Below are 19,532 nucleotides of genomic sequence, written 5' to 3'. Positions count from 1 at the left end.
TGCCTCCTGTATGTTGATTTGCCACTCACCTTAAATTGGTGCACTTGGGTAGTGATTGTGTCTTTAGTCAATGTGGCTGGCTGCAAGCTTACTTACTCCACTTAAGTCCTTCATGGTTTTAAATAAACCTTATCCCATTTCCTGTACTTGACCTCTGCTTCAGGTAGAATGAGCTCAGCTTCTCCTGTTTCATCACACAATCTTTGTCCCTGGAATGATTCCAGTCGATTTCTTTAAATCCTTCCTGAAGCATGGTGCCCAGAATATGACACAACACATCAGCTGGGCCTAAATAGGTTTAGCACAGCTTCCTGGTTATTGTAATCTGTGCCTCTATTTATGTCTAGGGTCTCAATGTTAACCTGCCTGTGACCTTCAGATTTATTTGTGCTACTGCTTCTTCTCTGGCAGAGCCTCTGGATCAAGCATGGCCCTTCTGTTGTGGTTCTGATGTGGCTAATGAGGCCAGTGCAGGGACTGCAGACTTTCCCATAGATGGAGTCAAAGAGATCGAGCTGCAGTAGGCCCTGTGACCTACCAAATGTATGCTTACCATCAACCACCTATTCTTACTAATAGATAAATACTGTATTGAACCCAAAGGAAGTTAGTGTCACAGTAACATTACAAGTGCACAGATATGCAAATATTAGAAGAGAAATAAGAAAAAACAACATATAAATTCCCTCAAAAGTAAGATGTATGGTGCCCTTGTACAAGATTTACAAATCAAAAGATTTCAAGTTCAAGTTACAAGTTCACACTGATAAGATGGTAGTGCAAGAATTACTATAATATTATACAGTAATGGATGCATATTCACATCGTCCAGTGATGGTAGTGTTTCACAGGGTATGGTAAACAGAGGTTAATTACAGCCTAACAGGAGAGGGTCATCATTTCCCCAGCCATAGGTTGATACATTATTGAACTGAATGGCTGAGAGTAAGAATGACTTCATATAGCGCTCTTTGGAGCAGTGTAGTTGTCTTAATCTATTACTAAAAGGTGCTCCTCTGTTTAGCTAAGGTGGTCTGTAGAGGGTGTCCAGAATTGCCAGGATTTTCCAGTTCTATGACAGCCTTCAGTATGTCCAGTTTGACTGTTGGCATCATCTGGATTGATCCTACATTAATCGTGTTTTCATATTCTTCCCCTCTTGCTCATTATCCTCCCTCAGATTCTACCACTCATCTGGGGCAAATTACAGCTGCCAATGAATCTGCTGACTCCCACACCTTTGGGATGTGGGAGTGTACAGGAACATCCTGTGGAAACCCACATGGTCACAGGGAGATTGGTAAATTAGTTTATTATGTTCAGGTACCAAAGTACAGTGAAAAGCTGTTCTGGATGCCATCCATGCAGATCATTGTGTCATATCAGTGCATTGAGGTAGTATGAAGGAAATAATAACAGGATGCGGAATATTGTGTAACAGGGAAAGTGCAGTGCAGCCAATGATGTGCAAAATTACAAGGTAGATTATGAGGTCAGGAGTTCATCTTATTTTTCTGCAGAACCATTCAATAGTCTTGTAGCAGTACACAGACCATGGAGGAGAAGCTGCTTTCAGTAGTTTGCTGAGCTGCTTCCACAACACTCTGCAGTTTCTTGGTGTCACAGGCAGAGCAGTTGCCATACCAAGTTTTGCTTTCTATGGTGCATTGAAAAAAAATTGGGAAGGGTTGACGGGAGCATGTCAAATTTCTTCACCCTCTTGAGGAAGTAGAGGCAATAGAGAGTTTACTGGTTCGTGGCATTTGTGTGGTTGGACCAGGATTGGTGTTTTGATGAGGATCAGGTTGAAAGCTCTTAACCTCAGAACTGTTGATGGAAACGGAAGCATTTGCACTGATCCCCGGTCACCAAAGCCGATGATTGTGTGAGCTCTGCACAGGGAGTACCTGAGGGAGTCGGGAACAAACCTGGCTCTCTCACTGAGGCAACAGCTGTACCATCTGTGCCATTTTGCTTCCCAGAGAGATAGCTGATGTACTAAGGGGTGAGTTACTTGAACTATCACACCCCCAGGTATCTCTGAACCTACCATTTGGTGTGAATTCTGAAATGTAACAGCCCACACTCTGGCACTGGATGTCCAGGCAACTGTGTCTCTTTCATCAGTCACTCTTTGCCCATTACTACGCTTGCGGCAACCCTCCCACCTTTTGCTTGTTTTACCTTGAATGCAGAAAATATGATTCTTGCTGCCTCAGTAAAGCAGCCGGCATAACCAAAGCTCCCACCCACCCTGGTCATTCTCTCTTCTCTCTTTGCAGAAAATTCAAAAGCCCGAGAGCACGCACCAGCAGGCTCAAGAATAACTTCCATCCTGCTGTTATTAGACTCTTGAATGGATCTTTTGTACAATAAGGTGGACTCTTGACCTCACAATCTACACCGTTATGGTCGTGTACTTTATTGTTTGCCTACACCTCCTCTGTAGTTTTTACACTTAATTCTACATTGTAACTCTTTTACCTTGTTCTAGCTCAATGAAATGTGTAATGATTTGTATGAACAGTATGAAAGATAAGCTTTTCACTGTATCTTGGTACATGTGACAATAATCTAATAAAGTAAAATTGGCACCTTGAGAAGACTCCTATTTGGGGAGGTGATGTATTCGTCAACTGGACAGTTGCTGATCATCAGCAAGGAAAGGATTACTCATGGGTCATGTGGTAAAGGTTAAGTCATGAGTTGTGTTGTGTCTGGGCATCACAACACTTGTTGCATTAACTTTGTGAGCTTCCTGTACACTTTATGTAATTATGAATGAGCTCTCAGCAAACGCTAACGTCCAGGGAGTAATGTAAGCTGTATGATTTGTTGCTGATCCGGTGCGCCACCCCTCCCTCGCTACAAGGCTCCAAACGTGCTAACGCAGGCTCTTTCACTGTGACTGGGCAGAAGTCCAACACTGGGAACTTATAAATGCGACTTCAAAATGGGCCTGCTTTGATCCGCCCATGGCCCTTTCATATCTAAATATCAGTGAGCAGCCATACATAAGCAATGATGTCATGGGCCTGATAGTCTATTGAAAGCTGAGAGACTGGAACCAGATAGGCCCTTTTCTACCCACTCAAAACCTAATGTGCATCTTAGTGCAATTAAGTTATTTCAAATGCAAAGTTCAGCTGGAATTCCCAAGCCTGATCCAGATTGTGTTTCACATTAAGCTATAGTTTCTCTGTTCTGAGAGCTTTAGTTGACCTGTATTAACGTAACGATGCATTGTCTGTGCCAGTCACTTGCACTACGTCAATCCTGCTGCTCAGGAGACTTTCCCAGCCCCTTAGCACCTTCTGTGTCCAGTGAGTACATGCATACACATGGCACCACCAAATACAGTTCCTCTTCCATTTTCAGTAACGGAAATCAACTGTTCACGCTGACAATACGTATAGTTCGCTGTTGAATTTCCGCACATCGCCACTCCTTTTCTCACGGTACTTTTGCACATAACCATACAAAGTGCAACATGTGTGCCTTTACCTCCTTCCTTCCCAGCATCAATAGTCCCAAACTATCCTCCAAAGTGAGGCAACTATTTAGCTTGTAGTTCACTTACCTGATGTTTACTGTATGATTTCTTCTACGTCAGAGATGCCAAACGCAGATTGGATGTCTACTCTGTGGAGCTCCTCTGTTACTCTGTAGGGATGATCTGCCCATGCCTCTATCTCTCTTCCACTTGGAACCCTCTGCCTTTTGAGCCCTTGACACAATACCAATAAAACTTACCTAAGCTGTAGGAACAGCACCTCATCTTCCCATTTCATACATCACAGAAACTTGCCATGGTGTCCTGAGATCTATACTTAACACTGTGTGCAGGATTTGAACCTGTCTTTCCAACAGTGATATCTCTCAAAGATGTCCTGATCAACACTTCTGACACAACATTCACTGCAATTGGTGCTTCTATAAAAGCTCCCTCTTTCCCTACAAGCGTTAAAGGTAATAGATTTAAACGACTGGTCAGCTCTAATACTTCTTTGGCCCTTTCTAACCTTTCACTACTTAGTAGTCCATATGAGTCCATTCAGCCCACTGGATTCATCCTAGGTAAACAATCCCATCAGACCTGCTCCCCAACTTTGTATTTCCCTGCAACTTGTTCCCATGATCATAAACTCCTCTTTGTTGTTTTTTTTTGTGCCACTGACTGGCACTAGGGACAGTTTACAGTGGCCAGCTAACCTAATGCACATTGGAGGAAAGCCAACCAGTCACAGGGAAAGCATGCAAATTTCACTTGGTGAGGATTTCTGGAGCAGTGAGATCTCGTAATCTACTCTCCCCGCCCTGTCACTCACCTTGTTTCAGTCTTCCTACCGTTCTCTGACAATTGATTCTGTTTCATTTGAAAGCTTTAATGGGGTATCTTCTGTGTAAACCGAATCTGCTATTCCAGGATCTATATTTATCTGTTCTCCTGCCCTCTTAATACCGCAAAATATTTTAAGGTCTCTTCCTCTTCCCATAATTTTGAGCTTTTGTTTAGAGGAGAGCTCTGTCCATGACTTGTAGGATAAGAGAGACAAAACATGTTTTTACGTCAGAGGCATCATACACTGCTTTAGATGATGTGTGCTCAACTCTCTCTTTGCTGAGTTACCTAGTGTAGATCAGTTTGCTGGGTATCACTCCTTGTACAGAGAAAGAGCAGCTCATCCATCTGGGCTAAGTGGCTCAGTACTCTGTCTGGTCTGTAGTCCCATGATGGGCCCTAGTGTCCCTGGTTAGGGATTGGATGAATCCTGATTGATTCCTTTTCCCAGCCTTGTGCAAGAAGTCTTGGACCAAGTTACATGGCTTTAATATCCCTGTGGTTTTTCCTTTCCATTCCTCCCACAATGGATTCAGATTGCTTTTCAGACTAACCAGTCATGGTGTGAATACTGTCTACATGGCAGTATCCCCACCTTAATTCTAAGAGCTTGAGTGTTTAATCCCAGAGAGCAGAAGAGCACGGACATCCATTTTGCTAGATTGAAGAATTAATCCTAGAAGGTAGGGTTTTGTTGGTGATGCAGATGGAGCTCTCATTGGCTAAAGACAACCTCCAGCAGGATTGTACAGTTCAATTTTTTAATTCAAGTTCACTTGGCTTAATCTTAGAGTGCTTTCTGCATGTCTTAATGATTTCTCCATTGTGACTTCAGTTTTAGACTTGTTATAAGTTTGACGTCAAGGTGGGTGTTTGCCTGTAGGAAGCTCAAGACTCCTTGAGCTGGTGCCTTCGATGACCTTGCCAATGCCCCTGTTTGGCTGCCCTCTGCAGTGGAAACAATTGTTCCTGCATAAGGTCAGAAGTGGGGGCAATCACTGATTGCAAAGTTGTTTGTTTACTATTAAAGATCGTTAATTAAGCTAAACATTAGAGTACTGTTTACAACAGCTTGGGTTGTTTTTCATGCTGATAGCTAAATTAACTGCCTACTGTAAAATACCCCTGGTGTGCAAGTGGCTGATTGGAGTATAGGCAGAATGTTAGTGGTTATCTGAGTGGAGGAAGGTTTGGGGGAGATGTTTGAGGTAGGCTTTGTTTTACACAGAGTGCTCTGTGCTTGGAATGCACTGCTGGGGGTGGTGGTGGAGGCTGATACATTAGGAACATTTAGATAGGTGTAAAGATGAAAGAAAAATAGAGGTTAATGGGCTGTGTAGGAGGAAAGGGTTAGATTGAGTAGGTTTAGATCGCCACAACATCATAGGCTGAAGGGTCTATATTGTGCTGTATGGTTCTATAATGAGTTGTAGGGAAATGACTGAAAGCTGGCATAGGCTCAATGGGCCAAATGGCCTCTTGACAAATTATATGGAGATACATCAACATCACAGCATCCATCCAAGGCAGTGGCCACCACCAACGCCTCAAGGGCATTTTACTTTGCATTACATCGCTGGCATTTAGGGCAGCAATGAAGGTCTTCCATCTCTGTTTTTCCTTGGCCACACCATCGCACACAGATGTAGAAGGACTTTTCATTGCTATTTCTGTAACAATTTTGTTTAACCAGTCAGGGTTGTTAGCCCTGAGCAGAAACCCTAAAACTGGAGGACCTTTGGACCACTCTTGGTCTGGCTTCCACCCTTTGACCTGTTTGGCATGGGTGACCCTACCAAGAGTCAAAGCACAAGGTCCTGATTCTAGTCAATGTAATTCTTCAGGTCATTGAGGCATGCAGGCCTTCAAATCCTACCTTTTGGATTATTCGATGGCAATTACACCCTGGCCTTGAATGAATCCTGCTTCAGAGAAGAAGAATAAAGCTCTCGGCTGGTTGATTTCAATGCTGGTTGCAGAGTTTGTGTCTGCCATGTTTACAGTGTGCCATGACCAGCAAGTACACTGTGTGTGCATTTCTTGGGAGGTGCTGAGGTTGCCAGAGGGAGTTTGTGTAATGTTGGTTCTCTTTCCTTGGCTGGGTAGTACAAAACAAAAGTGGCTGCGTGTGATACTGACTTTGTCAAAAGGGAGGAGCTCAGTTAAGAGGGGGTGGGCAAGGGAAGCAGATAATAGTTCTGTTTGCTTTGAGCAAACAATCATTAAGCCGCCAGCAGGTAACCTCACTTATAAAAAGAAGCTGCAAAAGCAAGCCCTTCACCTGCTCATGGATGAGAGGAGGAGGCAGCTTTTGTGCTGTAACTACATCTGGTATAGCAGTCACCAACCATACATGCCTGATTGGGAAATTATACATGGCCATCAGTTGTTTTCGATTTCAAAATCAACAATGAATTGTATTCTAAATGAAAAATCCAATAGAGCCTGTAGATGTTGGAAATCTAAAATCAGCGAGTGCTGGAATTGCTCAGTAGGTCAGGTCATACCCTTGGGAAAACAAACTGTTAAGGTTTCAGGTCAGAGACCCTTGAAAGAACTGAGAAGGAGACAAAAGAAGTTTGTTAAACTCGAGGGGGAATGTCATTGATAAGGATAAAACAAGGGTGACCATGGTGATAAACTGTAAACAAGGTTATCTAGTCAGTGAATGAATGGGAGCAGTTTGAGTTGCAAAGTACAGAGTACTTTGAATGTAGGAGTACAAAGAATGTAGGAGTTGCAAAGTACAGAGCAGGAAGAATTTTCTGGCAGGTCAGGATGAGCCTGGAGATAGGGGGAAAGGTGGGGAAAGAAACAAAACAACCAAACCAAGTCACTATCACAGGTGGGTGACTGTTACAGCCAGAAATCCAGCTATCTGAAATTGAAGAATTCACATTGAACCCAGTAGGCAGAAGCATGCTCAGACAGAAGCAGAGTTGCTGTTCCTCGAGCTTGTGTTGGGCCTCATTGCAATAGTCCGAGTGGATGGAGAATGAGGGTAGTGGGGTACTGTAGTAATTAGTGGAATTGTATTACAGTGCTAGGGACCCAGGTTTAATTTTGCTGCTGTTTTTACATTTTCCCTGTGACCACATTCCAAAGACATATGGGGTAGGAGGTTAATTGGTTATATAGACATAGTTGGGCCAGAGCGGCCTGTTACCATTGCTGTATCTCTAAATAAAAAAAATACAATGGTAGTCACCAGCCTAATTCTTGTGATGACAGATTTGCTATATGAGGAGAGATCAATCTTCCTGGGCTTGTGCTGTCTTGAGTTTAGAAGAATAAGGATCTGTTCACAATCTTTTCAGAACTGGATAGCGTAGATGCAAAGTTGATGGGGTGTCTGGACCTTGTCTGAGCGCTGGCCATTCAAGACAGAATTGAAGTGAAATTCCCTCAGTAAGTAGTAAATCGTTGGCCTCCTCTCCACAAGAGGCTCATTTGCAGAGTTTGCAAAGATTGGACTTTTGGACATTAAGGGGAGATGGAGATAGTGCAAGCTGGAGTTAAAGTCCAGCCATGACCCTACTGAATAATGGAGAAGGCACAATGTTCTTTTTCATTGCAAAGAAGGCACAGCAGCATCTCTACTTTCATAGAAGTTTGTGAAAATTGGACGTGTCATCTAAAACTCTGAAAAACTTCTATAGATGCATAGCGGAGAGTATTGCATCACGGGCTGATATGGAAACACCACTGCCCATGTATATTGGGATACAGTCCAGTCCATCAAAGGTAAAGCCCTCCCACTATTGAGTACTTCTGAGTGAAACGCTCTTGCCAGAAAGCAGCATCTATCATCAAGGACTCCCACCATGCTCTCCTCTCACTGCTGCCATTAGGAAGGAGGTACAGGAACCTCAGGACCCACACCACCAGGTACAGGTCCAGTTATTACCTCTCAACAATTAGGCTCCTAAACCAGAGTGGGTAACTTCACTCATCCCAACACTGAACTGATTCCACAACTTGTGAACTCACTTCACAAACTCTCTGCAGCTCATACTGTCAATATTTATTATGTAATTATTTATCTATTATGTTTTTCTTTTTGTATGTACACAATTGTTTGTCCATCTTTGTGTGCAGTTTCCCCCCATTGATTCTGTTTGTAATTACTTTGAATGCCCACAGCAGAATGAATCTTGGGATAGTGTATGGTGTCATACATAGGTGGACTTATGAATTTATTTTGAACTTTGCTGCTGTTCTCCTTTCCTTGGACAGGGTTTATCTTGCTAAGGTGTGTTCTTAAGCGTCACTGTTTGTTTGTTGAAGAAAGGTGTGTGTGTGTGAATGCTTTCTCATTGTTCTTCAGGCCTGCAGTTCCTGCTTATTTTTCCGCTACCGCAATGGTGCCTAACACGTGTAATTACTGGCAGGTGGCAATGTGCAAACACCCGGCAGTGTTTGAGGAAGCACGCCCTGAGCATGTCCAAAATTTGGTTGGCCATCACTTTCAAAAAGCCATGGGCAAACAGTATCTAACCATGTCCTCAGTGGGGTGACGGTAGGTGTGAGGAGACAGACCAGGTGATGTGACTGACAAAGGGAGGAATTACATAAAACTAATCAGAGACTTTTGCACACTGATATTTGAGTTTTTGATGATATGCTGAAGGACTGTCCTTTTTACCTTAGATTCCAACTTTTCAATGACATCTAAAAGAGCAAGGAAGAACATATCTGCCTTTTACATGCCAGATGATCTGCTCCTTATCACACTGCCATTGTAAGACTTTGCACGGTGAAGTGACAGATGCCCCATATTAGAACAGTGGCCATCCTTCCAAACATGTTTCATTTTCTGTGGGATGCCCTGACTTCATGATAGATGCTTCAGAAATGCAAATTCTTTCTTCCCATATGTAGTAAAGGCTCTGACTACTTATTTGGGATAAAGCAGTGTTTATCTACAAGCAGGGCTGACAGTGCAGGTAAGGTGCATTATGTAGGGAGTGGGACTACAGTCTCTTGGATAGGGCGTTATAGCTGAGTAGCTATCCTGTATGGGAGTGTGTAACAGTTGTGGGGTGTCAGGCACAAACACTTGTTCCTAGTACACCACACGTAGCTGTAAGCAAGCACAGCACAGCCTTTCATTACTAATCTCCCCCCCCCCACCCCCACCCCACCCCCCAGTTCTTGTTCGTTCTGTTTTTCCAGGTAAAGACAAAACTAAGACCACAGTTCCATTCTGTGAAGCCGTCTCTCTTGTAATTTCCCTGCTGTTGTATCTGAACCTGCGTCTTATTGGTAATGTTGACAGACTTGGCTTTCTTGAGGGGTGCACTGAGTTGCAATTCTGCGTAGCCCGCGGTGATTCAGATGAGACATCTGACTGTTCAAGCAAAAGCTGCTAAGGGCTGGCTACATTTGGCACTTTATCTTCAAAGCCGGCCTCAGAATAGAGGGACGTCCTTTTAGAATGGAGATTAGAGGGAATTTCTTTAGCCAGAGAGTGGTGAATTTGTTGTCACAGGTGGCTGTGGGGGCCAAATCATTGTGTATATTGCTAGATTGATTAGTTAGGGCATGAAAGGTTACAGGAGAAGGCAGGAGGTTGAATCTGAGAGGGGAAAATGGATCAGCCATGATGAGATGGCAGATTAGATTCAATGGGCCAAATGGCCTAATTCTGCTCCAATATCTTATGATCTTATAAAGTCCACCAGCAGGATAAGTAACCTAAGGTGAATTTCTTCAGCCAGGCCAGTATCTCCAGTATTGGGGTGCTAATTACTTCTGGCAATCCCTGATCTACCAGGCTCAACATCTGTATGCTCAAACATCAACCATGTCATACTCAGACTGGTTTTGGACCCACCGAGAAGAAACGTAAAGTTCCCACCAACATCACAGTGAATGATCAGTGACAGAGGAGCGTCAGGGGAGGAACAGAGTTTCTTTGGCAGCATGCAAATGTAAACTGAGCATGTTGAATGGAAGGGAGGCCCACCCTCCTGTCAAGCTCCTGCCTCACTTGCAGCAGGGTCTGTGGGCCTCGTGTTCCTCTTATCTGTCACTTGGAACTGGAATGGAAACAAGTTGCCCTTGAATCCAAGGGACTGTGTGGATTGTAGATGAAACTCCACCCAGTGTCCTGGCTAACATTCATCACATTGCATTGCCCCTCTCTGGGACCTTGTTGTGTGATTGACACTTTAACAATACCACATGTCGCAAGTGTTCCAGCACGGACTGAGGTTAGAAAGGTATTATACAAATGCATTTCTTTTAACTAAAGTAGAGATGCTGGTATCATCCATACAAGGCTTTGAGTAATACTGTGCAGAAATAAGCCATTCAGCCCACCACATTCTTCTAGTTTAAGATGGCGCTAGTAAAGCTTGGCGACTGCTTGCTGGTGGCAAAGAAAATAACTAAATACTTAATTAACCACACTTTTTTTCTGAACGATAACTGCAATTAATAATCTATATGAGCTGTCAGAATGAACTTTTGAACCACCTGTACGACCTGACATTTTTACAGTGGCAACTGAAGTCTTGAAGGTGCAGGACGGCTGTGGTGTGTAGTATGGGTTGAATCAGGGAGGGAGGTGGAGTCCTGGAGAGTGGGGAATGAGTCAAAGTTCATCCATTCCTGGAGTGAACTTGGAGGCAGTTCGATTTGGTAGAACCAAGGCAAGGCAAGCGGGGATGATGTAGGTGGCGGAGCTCAGACCTCGGCCTAAGAGCGAGAAAAGACCTGAAGTTTGATCGATTTATGAGTTGAGTCGGGTATAGGCTGAATTGAGATGCCGGAGCACCGGCCTGAGAGCACGTCAGAGCAGCAGGGTCTAGGTCCAAGAGCAAAGTCTGGATGATTTAAGCACCGGGCCAGATTGAAAAGGACAGGAGGGGCCGGAGGTGAGGCATGGACCAGTTCAAATCGCTTCTCCATGAGGTTTACTCATCTCCGCGCTGAACTTCAACTCGTTACTCCGCGAGGTTTACTTGTCTCTGCATCGAACTGTGGCTGTGGCCTGTAACTATCACAGTGTGAACTCACTTTTGTCAACTTCAGTTCTGAATGCATTTTGCTTACATTTATTGTTTGCACGGTTTTGTTTTTCCTTTTTCTCTCTCTGCACATTGCATGTTTGAAGGTCTTCTTTTGTTTCAACGGATCCTATTGGGTTTCTTTGTTTTGTGGCTGCCTGTAAGGAGATAAATCTCAAGATTATACATACGTTGATAATAAATGTACTTTCAATTTGACATCCATTCTGACCATCAATTCTATTCTATTGACCAAAACTCATGGTCAATATTAGAGTGCACCAGTCATGGAAAAAAATAATCTGAAAATGTTCCTGGTTCACCTGATTGAACTTTGTCCTAGTTGCTTAATTTTGAACATTACTATAAGATTGCAATGTTGATGCTCCTGTTGCGTGCTTGGGTCATGAGTTACTACAGCATAATTGTTTACTACTCGCCACCAAGCCTTGGTTTTTTTTTAGAGATTTCATCAGCACCGAGAGTGACAGAGGAATCCAGCCTCACCTTTAGGGTTCCTGGGTGGGGTGTCAGACCTAGGTACCTGCCTCTCACATTCCTGAACTTCAGCCAACCCTCCAGATGGCTGTGACCGAGTCCGGCTACTCCCTTGAGCTGGAGGAATTGAACGGTTGTTTTGCATCAAGCGTGACTGAACCTGGATGAGGTCATTTCTAAAACTCTTCTGAGGGCAGCCACAATGGCTGGGGTGCGGCTGCTATGGTGAATAGGCCATAAACCCAGAAAGGCACAAATAGCTCATTCTTTCACTGAGGAAAGGAGTATAGTCAAAGAAATAGGAGCTGCAAGGGTTGACATTGTTGCTGTGAGTTTTGTTTTCAGGTTATGGGAAGTGTAGCTCGAGGATTGGATAACTTTTGATCAATGTTCACCAAAGCATTCCATCACAAGAGCTAGTGTGGAGTTTCAGCACCAGTAACCCAAGTTCACTTCTGTCCTAGGTGCTGTACGTGTGCAACTTGCATGTTCTCCCTGTGTGGAATTTCCTCTAAACTCCCTTTACCTTCAGAGACTTTGTGGTCAGTATCATGTCCCTGCAGACTTCAGGGTGGAGTAATCTGGGGGTGGAAGGGGGGAATGGAAAGAGTGAGCAACTTCAGGTTACTGGGTGTCAGTATCCCTCAGGATGTGTCCTGGGCCCAGCATATTGATGCAATTACAAAGAAGGCACAACAGTGGCTATATGTCATTAGGAGTTTGAGGACAAATTTCTACAGGTGTATCGTGGAGAGTATTCTAACTGGCTGCATCACCATCTGTGATTGGGGGGGGAGGGGGGAGGAGAATGCTACAGCACAGGATCGAAATAGGCTCCAGAGAGTTGTAAACTTAGTCAGCTCCATCATGCGCACCAGCCTTCGTAGTATCCAGGACATCTTCAAGGAGCGATGCCTCAAAAAAGTGGCATTCATTACTAAGGGGCCCATCACCCAGGGTATTTCCTGTTCTCATTGCTACCGTCATGTAGGAGGTACGGAAGCCTGAAGGCACAGACTCAACAATTCAGGAACAGCTTCTTCCCCTCTGCCATCCGATTTCTGAATGAACATTGAACCCATGAACACCAACTTAAACTTTTATTTTTTTACTACTATCATGTATTGCATTGTTCTGCTGCCACAAAGACAACATATTTCACAACTTCTGCTGGTGATATTAAATCTGGATCTGATCTTAACACCTGTTCAGAAATTAAATTGTTTCAATGGATCTAAAAATTTATCTTGCACATAATTCAGTATTACCAACATATGTTGTGAAACTTGTTTGGTGACGGTATGACAGTGCAAGACATTAAAAAAATTTCTACAAGTCATAAAATAAACAGTGTAAAAAAAAATTACCATGTGAGATGGTGTTAGTGGATTTCACTATTCAGAGATCTGATGGCCGAGGGGAAGATGGTGTTCCTAAAACGATGAGTGTGGTATTCAGGCTCCTATACCTTCTCTCCGATGATGGAAATGAGAAAAGAGCTTGTCCCAGATGATGAGGATTTTTAATGATGGACGCTGCTTTGTTAATGAAATTACGAATGTTCCGACAAGCAATGATCTCACTTTAAGATCATTATGTCATGTTCTCGTTATTTATTGCTTTTTATTTATATTTACATTTACACAATTTGTTGTCTTCTGTTGACCTTTCATTGTTTCTGTTATAGTTACTATTTTATAGATTTGCTGAGTATCCCTACAGGAAAATGAATCTCAGCATTGTATATGGTGATATAAGTGTACTTTGATAAAATTTACTTTGAACTTTACCTCTGCAATCAATACAGTACAATTTGGTCTTTGGCATCCTGTCTCAGCAATAGAGCAGTAGATAGGAAGGAACTGCTGCTCAGACTGACAGTTCAAACGTTTCTCTCCTGGAAGTGTGGGTGCAGCTGGTAGAGCTGCTGCAGTTTGACCCTGGCCTCTAATGCTGTCTATGTGGAGTCTGCAGATTCTTCCTGTGAATGAGTGCTTGAGGGTGCTTGGATTTTCTCTTACATTCCAACGACGTGCAGGTCAACACACACAAAATGCTGGATGAACTCAACAGGCCAGGAATTATGAAAAAATTCCATAACTTTTTCTATGGAAAAAAAGTACAGTTGATGTTTGGACTGAGACCATTCGGCAGGACTGGAGAAAAAAAGATGAGTAGATTTAAACGGTGGGGGTAGGGGAGAGATAAACAATGAGAGATGGGGGAGGGATGAAGTAAAGAGCTGGAAATTTGATTAGTGAAAGAGATACAGGACTGGAGAAGGGGAAGTCTGAAAGGAGAGGACAGAAGGCCATGGAAGAAAGAAAGTGGGGGGAAGAGCACCAGAGGGAAGTGATGGGAGGGCAAGGAGATAAAGGTGAGAGAGGGAAAGGGGATGGGGAATGGTGAAGGAGAGAGGGTGGGGACCATTAGCGGAAGTTCAAGAAATCGATGTTCATGCCATCAGGTTGGAGGCTACCAGATGGAATATAAGGTGTTGTTCCTCCAACTTGAGTGTGGCGACATCACGACAGTAGAGGAGGCCGTGGACTGACATGTTGGAATAGGAAGTGGAATTAAAATGGGTGGCCACTGGGAGATCCCGCTTCTTCTGGCGGATAGAGTGGAGTGTAGGTGCTTGGCGAAGTGTCTCACTGATATATATGAGGCCACACTGGGAGCACCACACACAGTATATGACTCTAACAGAAGTGTTGTCTCATTTAGAAGGACTATTTGGAGCCTTGAATGGTAGTGAGGGAGGAGGTGTAAGGGCAGGTGTAGCACTTGTTCCACTTGCAAGGGTAAGTGCCCAGGAGGGATCAGTGGGGAGAGATGCAGATTTTCTCTTGATGTGTGGGACAGTAAGTTAACTGGTACAGTGAGTCACCCCTGCTGGGTGGGCAGTAGAATCTAGGAGAGTCAATGGGAATGTGGGTAGAATGGGTTACAGGCAAAATAGGGTGGAAACAGGATTGCTCTGTGAGATAGTACAGAGACAATGAACTGAATGGCTTCTTATCTGATAAGGAAGTATAGAATTACAGCTGCTTAGCTTTTATCAGTTTTTTTTGTATGTCAGTTTCTTGATTATCTTTTAACAATTGTTCTTGGAAAATCAACTCTCCTTGTGTAACCATAGCCCTTGATTGAAGTCCACTGATCATACTTCGTCTGTCTGCCTTGCGGCCTCATCCTGTTTTCTTATCTATCCGTCTCCCACCTTCTGTGAGGTAAAGAGCTCACTTTCCCTTGCGTGGCTCCTTAGTCTATCGTCTAGTCTCTAAATTCCGGGAAGATTCAATAGAGTAAAATTACTGCAGGTGCTTGAAATCTGAAATTTAAAAAACAGGAAACTGCTGTGGGTGCTCAGGTCAACCAGCAGTTATGGGGAGAGAAATGTAGTGGTTTATTATAGCCATTCCTGCGATCATTCTCGTAATCCTCCTCTGGACCCCTCCAAAAAGGAGCCCAAAACTGCTCACTCCATGTGGTCTGACCAGAGCTTTATAAAGTGTCAGCATTAAATCCTTGTTTTTATGTTCTAGTCCTCTCAAAATGAATACTAACATTGCATTTGCCGTCCTTAACACCAAACATTTTCCATTTGGAAAAATAGTCTGCCTTTATTCTTTACACTAAAGTGCACGACTATGCACTTTTCTGCACTATATTCCATCTGCCACTTCTTTGTCCATTCTCCTAATCTGTCCAAGACTTTCTGCAAACACCCTGCTTCTTCAACACTAGAGGAGAGTAGAGGAGGCCCTCCACCTATCTTTGTATCTTTTGCAAGCTTGGCCACAAAGCCATCAATTCCAACATTGACATAAAACTTGGAAAAAGTGGTCCCAACTCTGACTCCTCTAGAACACCACTCGTCACTGGCAGCCAATCAGAAAAGGCCACCATTATTCCCACTCTCTGCCTCCCGCCAGTCAGCAATCTTCTTTCCATGTTATTATCTTTCCTGTAATACCTTGGGCTCTAATTTGTTAATTAGCAGACTGCCCTTCCTTTGAGTTAAGGTCGAGGATTGTGTAGGAAGGGATCAGGCCCTTCGTCCCACAGGGTATGTGTCAGTCATCAACCACCCCTTTACACTATTTCTACAATAATCCCAAATTTTAAATCTTTGTGGAGATTTATGACCTGTGTGAGATTTGTGTCAGCGAAGTTGCTCAGCCCTTTCATTGTTGACTGTGGAATTTGTTGCCATTGCTTGAAAAGACTTGCATTGAATGTCCAAACACAGTGTAATTGTTGGTGTCAGTGATAGAAACTTTACACACAGGCATGACAGAGAAAGGTTTACTTATGGATTAATAAAGATGAAACCTGGGGCCTGTGTCTGAGCTGGACATTATTAGCCTGATCTTGGTTCAGTCACAATTCCTTGTTTTCAGACCTGACTCCCTGTGACAGTGTCTTGGAGATTCAGGCTATTGTTGGCTCTGACACGACTTTCTATTGGTTTATAAATTTATATGCTGCTCATAACCACAATCGGATTTCAGATGACATGTCTGAACAGGTCAGCTGCACTTACCCAACACGTCCAAGTTCCTTGCTGGATACTCCTCTTCTAAATGTATTCACAAGGTCAATGTTGTGTTGCTTTCCTGTATCATTCCTTGTCATTCTTCCCCACCTTCTCTGTCCCCTTATTACCCCCGTCCCCTTATTACCCCGTCCCCTTATTACCCCGTCCCCTTATTACCCCGTCCCCTTATTACCCCGTCCCCTTATTACCCCGTCCCCTTATTACCCCGTCCCCTTATTACCCCCGTCCCCTTATTACCCCGTCCCCTTATTACCCCCGTCCCCTTATTACCCCCGTCCCCTTATTACCCCCGTCCCCTTATTACCCCCGTCCCCTTATTACCCCCGTCCCCTTATTACCCCCGTCCCCTTATTACCCCCGTCCCCTTATTACCCCCGTCCCCTTATTACCCCCGTCCCCTTATTACCCCCGTCCCCTTATTACCCCCGTCCCCTTATTACCCCCGTCCCCTTATTACCCCCGTCCCCTTATTACCCCCGTCCCCTTATTACCCCCGTCCCCTTATTCCCTTATTCTTCCACAGTTCTCTACCCCTCTCCATTTCTCATTTCTCAATGACAGTACCCATTTCTAAGCTGAACTGTCCCTATCCTCTCCTTGTCCTCACCTCCATTGCTGCTGGAACTTGTATTTGTTGCTTTGTTGACCCTGGATGTGCCCAGCTCTGCATACTTGCTGAATGACCCACATTATCAATGTGTAGTCATAGAGACCATGGAAACAGGGCCTTTGGATCACCGAGTCCTTACTGACCATCAGCCACCCATGCATATTGGTCCCCTTTTTAATTCCCCCACAGTCTCATTAACTCCCCTCAAGATTCTCCCCATCACCAACACGCTAGGGACAACTTACTGTGATAGCCCTCGCATCTTAGTGCTGTGGGAGGAGACTTGAACAATAACCCCCACATTATCGAGACAGGACCTGCAGTCAGATTGAACCCAGGTATTTGTCACTCTGAGACAGAGGCTTTACTAATTGTGGCAATGTGATTCTTTGAGTCCCTGAAATTTAGAAGTTTCATTCCTGGTTCCAAATGCCTACATGGCCATGCACCATCTTTACCTTCTACATCCCTCCAGGAGATTGCTGCATCTCCCATTCTGGTCCATATCCCTGATTTTAATACCTTTGTCCAAGGCTTCAGCTGTCAAATCGGTAACCTTGAGATGCCCTGCCCAAAATCTCCCTGTCCCTTTGTTCCTCCCAGATTCTGCCTGAAACCCACTCATCTATTTTAACAATTTGTTGGCAATCTATTTTGTGGGCAACCTGCAGAACTCCAGAGATGTTTTTTGTTGTTGTTGTGGTATGACCTATAACATTAAAGGGAAATTCTAACCGGTTATTTTTGGATGTGCTGTAGTTCATTTCAGGATTTCATGGCTGTGTCCTATTTCCAGTTCTTGAACTTTTGGAGCTTGTTTGCTGACTCAAAGTCTCAACAGGGTGTAGGATAACTTATTGCCCCCATAGATGGCATTAAATTCTTAATGTTGTGGTTCAAATGCAAGAGTAGTATCAACGTATAACCTGTGGTTCAGCCATAATGCTGTATCTCTGGATCTTCTCCATCTCTATAGTTGACTTCCCCACATTGAAAGTTTGGCAAGAATGACTTTAGCAGTGAATGTTAGGGTTAGTTGTCCCTTGCTCAGTGCTACTGCTACTGGGAGTATTGCTACAATTTCCAGCCTGGCCTGTGGTGTGACTGCTTTGAATTTATTGTCATTGGGTTGAAACAGGACCTGCGAGGTAAGGAGGGGCAGGAGAGATTCAGGCAGTAGGGACTCAAGGGTTCCAGCTGAACTGACTTCTTTCACCCATCCACAAGAAAACAGCATTCATCATCAAAGATCCTCACCATCCAGGCCAAAGCCTCTTCAAATCAAATCAAATTCGAGTTTAATTAGCATTCAACCCTATATGAATCCAGACGAATGAAAGTGTTCTTCTTCTGGGGCCGAAGTTCAAAACATACACAGTACATTCAAAATAATGAGTGAGAAGACATATATGGCTGAAGTCCCTGAGCAACCTGCCCCTCAAATTGAAGGTGCAATTCATGGCAGCCTGTCATTCCACTTATCGCACACTGGAGGGCAGCACTGACAGGAGAGGCCAGCCCCCAACTGAGTACAGAAGCCACATTACACCACCTCCAGCCTCTCCACTTCTGGACTGCAGCAACAGGCAAGCCCAAGGCTTTAGGCCTAGTCCTTGCTACAACCGAGGCCACACAGCTCTCCCATCTGTCACGTCACCAAACAAGGAAAACAGTCCTGTGGCACCTTTCATGATCACCTAGCAGGCTCTTGCAATCAAAGAGAAATGTCCAAAACAATCACCCACAGTTACACTGAATGCTGCCTTTGTACATCAACTCTGTAGGCAGCAACACGGTCTCTGCTCAGGCCAGCACCTCCACCGTTGAGCAGCTCACTGATGGGGTAAACTTGCAGTACCCGAAGTTCTTGTATTGTCTTTCCTCTAAATGCCTGCAAGAATGAACCTTAAGGTAGCTGGTGGTAACATACAAACTTTGATAACACATTTACTTTGAACTTTCCAAGCACACAACTGTGTGGCTCTGAGTGGGAGCTGCTGACGGCTGGCTCACTGGAAGCCTTCTGAGACCACTGGGTACCCTGCAGTGTTTGGAGCTCATGCTGGACAATGAGGGTTGCAATTTAATCCAAAATTGTTATGAGCATTGTAACTAAGTTCAATGTTTGTTTACAATGAAAATACTGCAGAGGCTATATTGGCTGTCTTCTGCAATTGCACATCATCTGGCTAAAACATGTTAAAACCTCATGAAATTAAATTGATAATGCTTGTGTGTTAAGTTACAGACTTAAGGTTGTCATAACCGGGGAGGTAATGCGGACAAGCTTCCCACTATCTATTAAATGCTCCCAATGGTGTGTACCTCGAATAGCCTCTGACAACCAAGTCCAGCTCCTGGCCTTCATGTGTGGCTTGGCTACTAAGCCTGGCGGAGCTGTTTCTGCTGAAAGAAGGTTACTGGTGCCTTAAAACCTGTTGCTTCAGATAGATGGGTCTCATTTAGGAGAGAGGAAAACTCTGATCTCAAACCTCTGCTGCCTTA

At 44.0% G+C, this 19,532-nt stretch overlaps 1 protein-coding gene and 1 long non-coding RNA gene across 5 annotated transcripts in view; one reads left to right on the top strand and one right to left on the bottom strand.

Annotated features, from left to right (window-relative positions):
• LOC140714992 (caskin-2-like) overlaps positions 1 to 19,532 on the top strand; it is a 287,748-nt gene that overhangs the window by 89,105 nt on the left and 179,111 nt on the right. The window lies entirely within an intron of this gene.
• LOC140714993 (uncharacterized) overlaps positions 11,381 to 19,532 on the bottom strand; it is a 28,986-nt gene continuing 20,834 nt past the window's right edge. Inside the window, exon 2 of the long non-coding RNA XR_012096041.1 lies at positions 11,381 to 11,513. This is a non-coding gene — a long non-coding RNA (uncharacterized lncRNA). The remainder of the gene's footprint in view (positions 11,514 to 19,532) is intronic.

This window comes from Hemitrygon akajei, chromosome 22 (genome assembly GCF_048418815.1).
Source record: "Hemitrygon akajei chromosome 22, sHemAka1.3, whole genome shotgun sequence".
NCBI classification, from domain to species: Eukaryota; Metazoa; Chordata; class Chondrichthyes; order Myliobatiformes; family Dasyatidae; genus Hemitrygon; species Hemitrygon akajei.
Note: the sequence above shows the minus strand (reverse complement) of the source record. Positions and strands in the feature narration are given on the sequence as shown.